Below are 8,525 nucleotides of genomic sequence, written 5' to 3'. Positions count from 1 at the left end.
CAAGAAGATGATGGTGTAATAGACATGGATGTTTTCTATATCAGTTTTGGTAAATGTTACTTAGTTGTGGTGATGACTATTACAGTAATTCTTTACATCAATTCCTATGGGCGATGCAAGTGGTTTTACTTCATTGAAAATTGCATGGATTCTTGTAATTATTTTGTGGTCTCTACTTTTCGCAAGTTCTCCAACTTCAGAAGGTGAATTTGTTATTGGGGAGACGGTTGTTCCTAGTCAAGCATCCGCGTAGACGACATTTTGCGCCACCAAAATATCGTTGCAGAACAGTAATGGAGAAAGCGTGATAGCCTACTTTTGACTAATTTATACACCCAACGTTTAACACAAAATAGAGCTGTACATCAATAATTGATGACAAACTGGCATTCAGCTAATTTAAATTAAAATGTCTTTTATTTTCAATTACTATTTCATTTTATTGTTGGATTTCTTTCTTTTTTAAAAAACAAATCCATTGCCACTCCATATATTAAGAATTGCAGATTGAATCAGCTTAAAATGGTTCTGTCCTACTTTCTTGCTGGAGTTTCCCAATTGATTGCAATTATTTCTTGCGATGTTAGATCACAACTTTAATCGCCCTTACAAGGTTTGTTTCCGCAATGAAATCAGCAATTTCCGGCGAAGCCCTGCAAGTCAAAGCATCAGCGTCCACGACATTTCATGCTTTAACTCAATTTCTCCCGTGGTGCTGTAAGGCAACCAATAGATTGACTCCGACTCAAAAACTTAAACGTACATGTGTTTCGTCTGTGATGGTGTAAAATGTTTTTTTAAAAGTACTGTTTATTTAAAAATACATAAAAAGATCTGTTTTTAGATTTTTTTATATAAATATATTAAAACTATATAGAAAAAACATTAAAGAAAACATTAATTTAATATTTTTTAAAATAAAATATACTTTTAAAATACATTCAAAAACATGAATTACTACACTCTCAAGCATTCAAAAGCATAAGTCTTAAATTAAACGAAAGAAATCATTTTCTTACCTCTTCATTTCTTTCACAAATCAAATTAATTAAAGTAACAGATAGACAATGAAATAAAATAATATCTGATTTAAAAAAATATTCAAACTATAAAGAAAACTTATTAATTAGTTGAAATCTGAAAACAGAGTGGGAAAACAATCCTCAATGTTCAGCCTTAATTAAAGCATTGTTTTCAAAAACATCTAGTAAATTTTATTTTATTTTTTTGAGTGAAAATTGTAAACAACTTACAATGTCTTACTCGGCTAAATTTTATCTAATCAATCATTTTGAATAACTTTTTACTGCCAAAAAATCCAAATCATTAGAATACCATAAAATTATCAAATATAAACCAAACTATTGACAAAACAAAACCTATCAACAATTTATAATGACATTTATCGACAAAATATTTTTTTGCTATGTTCCTTGATATATACCAATGAAGATTTTTCATTGGAATATATCAAGAAAATTATAATTAAAAAAAAAATAAAAAAAATAATGTGTCATTATTATAGACTATATTACTTATGAAATAAACTATCACTAATATCCATCGGTGAATCTGTAGGTAATATTTAAGCTATAACTTGACAAACAAATCTCCTCTCCTCCACCTTTATTTCTTTTTTTTCCTTTTTATTATTTAGAAAACAACACCCAACACCCCTATATTTTGTCATAAATCAAGCTCTCATCATCACAAATCCTGCCACCTCAACACTTAATTTGTCTGCATCCCTGTCCTACTTTTTTTTTTCTTTTAAGATTGGCCATATAAAGAAAGAATTTTTTTTTTGTAACTGATTTTTAAAATGCTAATTTTTTTGGCATTTTAAGATATTATTTGTAGTTTGTTTATGTATTTATTTGTTATATAGCTTTTTCTCATAGAAATTTATTTTGTGAATGTATGATTTGTACATATTAGGTTTTTTTTTTTAGATTTTAAAAAATAGTATTTGTTTGTAATTTGATGAAATTGAGCTTGATTTTGTGACTTAGGTGTTTTGTAATGAAATAAATAATGACTTATTTCATATGTACGTTTTCTATTTTGTCAATTTTATTGTTAAATTTAAAATTTTAGTAAATATGGAGGAATTGAATTTTTATAGAAAATTGATAATGATTTAAGGGTACAATTAAAATAGATTGAATAAATTTGAGTTAAACTGATGGTAGCTAATTAGTTTGGTACCGATAATTTGTTTAGTCCATATTATTAACTAATGTATTTTGTCATCAACATTCTATGTAGGGTTTATATAAGCAATGAATGATCGTTATTAGATATATCAAGTTTCACCAAAAGTGTTGCATAAGATGGATTATTGTAATGGGTTGAGAGTTTTATTAAATTCGCTTTAGATAAGAATGCACAATTACTTGTCTATCAAAAGTTTAAAAGTCTATGTTTTCTTAACGAATATATTTCAAACATATCTAAGCGATGAATTTGAAGGATAACAAATTATATGGAATAAAGAGTCATGATTATCACAATTGTAATCTATTTTTGGGTCCCCATGTAAAAATAATAATTAAAAAAAAGAATAGTGTCGTTTTGTGACACTGTTCCTTTCTCCTCGCGTGCTGCCGAAACCAAAAGCCATACCCATTAGAGACTTCACCCGGTGTCCCTTGCTCCCCATGCGTAACAATGCCTCCCCCGCTCCCATGCAAAACCACTCCTATAAATACTGCTATTAGCAGCTGTAATAGAGAAGGTTTTTTTGGGGGGGAAGGATGAGAGGAGAATTTTTTTTGAATGAGAGAGAGGGCTGAAAAACTAAAAGAGGGGGAAAGTTTTTGAACTAAAGAGAGGGGAACGAGAAAGAAATAAAGGAAAACAAAGAGGCCAAGCAACGCTGAAACGACAGAGGGGAGGAAGAGCAGCAGCGGCGCCATCGTCAGCTCATCATCTCCTTCATCCCAGCAGCCACACCAGGAGGAAGAGCTGTTAGCAGCACCACCTCTGTTGAACCTTGGCCATTTCTTCCGTGCACCCGAAAATAGCCTTCTCTGTCAACGTAGCCCCAGACCAGCCTCAACCGAACCCCACAACAGCAGCAACCATTTCTTCTCAATAGAGACAAGACGGGAAGCACAAGAAAGAGAACCAGAGAACAAACGAACGAGGAAGAACACAACAATGGACGAGCAGAAGAAGAGAAGATAAGCAGAAGAAAACACAGGAAGAGCAGCCATAGCAAACACCATGAACCGCACCAGCAGCTGCACAGACGAGGAAGAAGGGTAGCCGCAGCAACACTAGAGAAGAGGAAGAGCAGCCACCGTGACACCACCAACTACACCAACCACACTAGCTCATCATCTTGCATATGAGGTCTGTAGAATAAGGAAGAAGAAGCACAGAAAACCAGAAGAAGGAGAGAGGAACGAAGATTGCAAAGGAGGGAACTTAGAAGAAGAACGCCAGCAGAGGACGACACCACTGATCGACGAGCCAACAGGCCTTCAAACCTCGTTGTTTTCCTTTCGTTCCCAGGACGGTTTTCTTCACCTCCCGCACCGTGAACATGTTTTTGCTTTGTGTTTGCACTTTTCAAGTGAAACTTAATTCACTTGAACAGTAACGTGGGTTTTGCATGCATTCTGTTTTGTTCAATTAAAAGGGCTCTTTGCATGCATTTTGTTTTGTTCGGGTAAACTTAATTCACTTGAATAGTGTGTGAACAGTAACTAAGGATGTATTTATTTGCGAAGAATATAATTACCCGGTTACTGTGCAGGTGCATAGTAACCGGCTAGTTAATTTACGGGGGTACTGTGTAGGTGAACAGCCACATGGTAACTATTCATTGTACAGTACCGACCTATGTTGTTTCGGGTGGGCTGAGCCCAGCCTTGCAGAAAGTGGGCCATTTTATTTTGGGCTGATTTTTATCCAGTTTTTTTTGGGCCGGGTTTGGCCCATCTGGAAAATTTTCTTCAAAAAATTATTTCAAAGAATCTGTGATTTTTTGTAATTTTGTTACTATATTTTGATCAATATCAATTTGTATTTTTATACTGTAAAGATACAAATTCAGTATTAAAATACCTGGTTTTCGTCGAAACATCAAAAAAATATAAAAATGAAAAATATTTTGTTTTCATGCATACGACCAATATACTAACATGTTTTTTAACGTTTTTTTCATAAAAAAACAAATATTTGAAGTTTTAAAAATGTATTTTCGCATGGATTTCTTAAACACAATAAAAATTATTTTCTTGCATTTTTGGATTTTACAACATGTTTGTAAATTCCAAAGGGTGTTGGCCAATATTCCAAAAAATATAAAAATCTTATTTTTGTGGAATTCATCTATATTCACTATTAATGTTTGGATAAAGAAATCCTAAAAGGGTAAATATCCAAAATTTATTAGGAATAATTTGTTATTATTCACTACAAATATTTGGATAAAGAAACCCCCAAAGGGGTAAATATTCAAAATATTATTGGGAATAATTGTCCGTTGTAAATATTCAGATAAAGAAACTCCAGGTGGTTAATATAAAAGATATTTTTCTAGGAGTAATTCTAAATTTATTTCAAAACAAACACAGACTCCAAGAGATCTACAACGTCTCTCTTTGCCACTCTATAGATATATCTAAAGGTATGATCCGTATTGGCCAAAGGTTCTTTTCCTTAGACTTTGGACCCAAGTTTCGTTCATCAGAGCAGACTTATCCTAGGAAATTGATGGGATTCGAGAACACCAACACCATAGCAACTACACAGAAAACCAAACACCAAGCAGCTTACCTTAGGTAGGGTGTACTAGGGGTGCTAAAACTTTCGCTTTACGCAACCAGTCCCTTGCCTTAGAATCTCTGAAAGACCAGTTAGGTTTCCTAGTGACCATAATACTAGGTGGCGACTCCCTTTTCACAAAACAAAAACCCCCACATATCTCCTTGCAACGAGGGAAGGTCGTCGCGACGTCGAGCTCTCGGGAGGGTGCGATAGTCACGCGTTCATAAAAACACTCATTCGACATGCTTACCTAGATTTATTGTCAAAGGAGATATGGGATATATTCATAGAGATCAGTCATTTTTTTAGAGATATATGCTCTAACAAGTTGCATACCCAACTTATAGAGAAGCTTGAAACAAATATTATCCAGACAATCTGCAAACTTGAGATGATATTTCCTTCATCTTTCTTTGACTTAATAGAGCATCTACCTATATATCTACTAATTGAAACAAAAGTAGGAGGCCATATCCAATATAGATGGATGTATCCATTCAAGAGGTTACGAATTGCATATTCATTCTAATTAAATTTCTATTGTCTATTTTTTTTTTAAAAAAAGACATTCATTTAATTCCATTCGAAAACTTATTCAATTTAAAGAAAATGGTTAAAAATAAAGCTCATGTTAAGACTTCAATATACAAGGCTTATATTGTGGAAGAGATCTTAACATTATCTCAGAATACTTTGAGTCTCACTTGGAAACAAAAATAAATAATGTTCCAAGACATAATGAAAGTGGGGAATTTCCTTCAAGTGGGAGTTTGTCAATATTTTTTCATCTTGAATGACTTGTACCAAAAATATAGTAAGGAGAAGATACTTGACAGAAATCAAATACAATACTAGAAGTGAAAATATTTTTCCATATTGTACAACATCGAATATCAAATTTATTCTTGATACAATACTAGAAATAAAACCAAACACTTATTGCAACAAATTAAACATGAAGTAAAATAAATATTAGTGAATGTTATATTTCCTTGTTCAATTCATTGCCTTGTTCATATTATAAAATAATCAATTTATAAATAAATAAAATCAACTAGTTTATGGCTTTATTTATTGATGAATGTTTGTAAGTATATGAATTTCAGTTAGGCTCTCATATAGGGGAGATGGTGTTGAATTTTTTTTTAAACAGAAATGTTATTACCTTTTTTAACACTTTAATTTGTATAGATGTCAAGGAGAATGTCATGTGGTCCGCCTCATTGCCTACCTGGTCCTGGCAAAGATCTGCCCCTGCCTCCTCCTCCTTTAGCTTCTATCCTTTAGATTAATTGTATTTAAATTGATAATTTTTAAATTTATAATAAATATTTGGTTTTTTATTTTAGTTTTTATTTCTTTTAATTTTTTTATGTTCTATTTATTTGATTTTAAAAAAAATATTAACAAATTATTAACAGAATTACCGGCAGACTAAGTTTTCAGAGAGTTGAAAAACAATTACATGAAATGCTATTCAACATTACAGATGGAATCACCGACAAACTAAATCCCTCGGAGAGTTCTAGAGAGTTAAAAAAAATTCCATGATCTTGCCAGTAATAATATGTAAATCACCAACGGGTTTAGTTTGTCAGTAATATGAAATAAATCACTAATAGAATTACAAATTGTATTCTCTGTCGATGATATGTCATACTAACCGATGAAATGATACTTGTAATTTTTTTTATTTAACGTGTTTTTTTTATAAATCTATCGGTGATGATATTATTGATGGAATGACAAGCATAATAAAATCACTAATAATAAATTTTTCAATGAATAATTACCATCCATGATTCTCTCGGTAAATATTTTTCTGATGGAATTAGTGTTTAAATACCAACGGTCCAATCCATTGGTAATATGAAAATTCTACTGGTGTTTAATTGGTCAATTTTACTATGTTTCAAAGTCTTCTCCAATGATGCACCGAAGTCTTTTTCTGTTCACAGTTGAGCAAAGAAAATTCAAATGAAAGGTTGAAGATGTTAGGATACTGGCATGCAAACTCAACAAGACAAAAGGTAAGGGACAAGATAAAATGAGAAATGACACACAAGAATTTACGTGGTTCACCCAATTTGGCTACGTCCACGGGCAAGTATAGAAGGATTTTACTAAGTAATGTGGGAATACAACTTCTCTCTAATAATAGGAGAACAACAAAAATCTCTCTATTATTAGGAGAAAACACCTCACTTACTATCTCACAAATACCTCACAATTTTGTGGGATTATTCTCTCTTCACCCTCTCTTCTTTCTTCTCTTGTGGTGTGTTTATAATGCTTGGATGCATTGCCTATTTATAGGCAAACATCCATGCAAAAGACAAGGGCAAGGTAGGTGGCACCAAATTTATGCCTAACATTGTTGACAAATTGGTGCCTAACATTGTTGATTTTGTCAACAATGTTAGGGTGATTTCACATAAGAGAGCCAAAGTAGTATAAATAGGACCTCTTTTGTTGCCCAAATGCACATAACAAACAACAATATTCTACAAACCGTAGTGGTTCATAGAATTATCTAAGATGATAACAATGAAAAAGATGTGGGTTTGGATGTTGCTAACATTATTAACTTTGGTTGGCGAAAGCTATGGTCGTTGCTATGGGTGTTTGGAGGAAGAGAGAATTGAGCTCTTGGGGATCAAAGCTTTGATCAATCCACACAGCGTTTACGGGTATTTAGTCGACTAGACGGTCAATAAAGAGGATAATTGTTGTAAGTGGTCTGGGATCAAGTGTGATACAGCCACAAGGCAAGCGATCCAACTCTCTCTTTGGGATGCAAGGGGTTTGAGCTTGGGCGATTGGGTTCTCAACGCATCTTTGTTTTTTCCTTTTAGAGAATTGCAAAATCTTGATTTGAGCTCTACTGGATTAGATGGTTGCTTTGAGAATCAAGGTTCGTTCAATGTTTATCTTCTTATAATAAAAAATAAAGTTATATGATTTGTGGATGTTAATTATCTTGCTTCGATGTTTTTCTTCCAGGCTTCGAAGTCCTATCGTCAAAACTGGAGTTACTTGACCTAAGTGATAACCGATTTAATGATAAAAGCATTTTGTCATGTTTGACTGGGCTTTCCACTCTCAAGTCTTTGGATCTATCACACAATCAGTTGACAGGATCAGCTAGCTTCTATGGTAACCTTTTCTTTTCTCCTTCTCATATGATTTTTTCTATGCATTTATTTCCTTCCAATATGCTTTTGACAAACATCTTTCAGGTTCCAAAGACTTGTCATTAAGGTTGAAAAAACTGGAGAACCTTCAACTAAGTGGGAATCAATGCGACGATAGCATTTTTTTCATCTCTAACTGGGTTTTCATTTCTCAAGTCTTTGGATCTGTCATTCAATAAGCTGACAGGATCAATATTAAATTATATATAATTCATACCTAACTGCTTTGCAAGCCATTCTCGTATACAGTTTCTTTATCAAGAAAAATGAAGACTTCATATCTATTTAATAATCAATTTAATGATAGCATTTTATCATGCTTGACTGAGCTTTCATCTATAGGAATTTATATCTATATGCGTTCATGCATCATTTTCTTATGTATATCTCGTAAGATTTCAAGTCCAACATGTTAGGATACTGGCATGCAAACCCGACAAGATAAAAGATAAGAGACAGGATAAAATGAGAAATGGAACACACAAGAATTTACGTGGTTCACCCAATTGGGCTACGTCCACAGACAAGTATAGAAGGATTTTACTAAGTAAT

At 32.9% G+C, this 8,525-nt stretch overlaps 1 long non-coding RNA gene and 1 pseudogene across 1 annotated transcript in view; both read left to right on the top strand.

The window, feature by feature from the left end:
* The window catches only part of LOC105115815 (uncharacterized), a 12,769-nt gene extending 8,387 nt beyond the window's left edge, over positions 1 to 4,382 (top strand). Inside the window, exon 3 of the long non-coding RNA XR_840395.1 lies at positions 4,371 to 4,382. This is a non-coding gene — a long non-coding RNA (uncharacterized LOC105115815). The remainder of the gene's footprint in view (positions 1 to 4,370) is intronic.
* The window catches only part of LOC105115821 (receptor-like protein kinase), a 57,653-nt pseudogene that overhangs the window by 9,069 nt on the left and 40,059 nt on the right, over positions 1 to 8,525 (top strand).

This window comes from Populus euphratica, unplaced genomic scaffold (genome assembly GCF_000495115.2).
Source record: "Populus euphratica unplaced genomic scaffold, PopEup_1.0 scaffold774.1, whole genome shotgun sequence".
In the NCBI taxonomy this organism is placed as follows: Eukaryota; Viridiplantae; Streptophyta; class Magnoliopsida; order Malpighiales; family Salicaceae; genus Populus; species Populus euphratica.
This window is presented reverse-complemented; position numbering and strand designations above follow the sequence as displayed.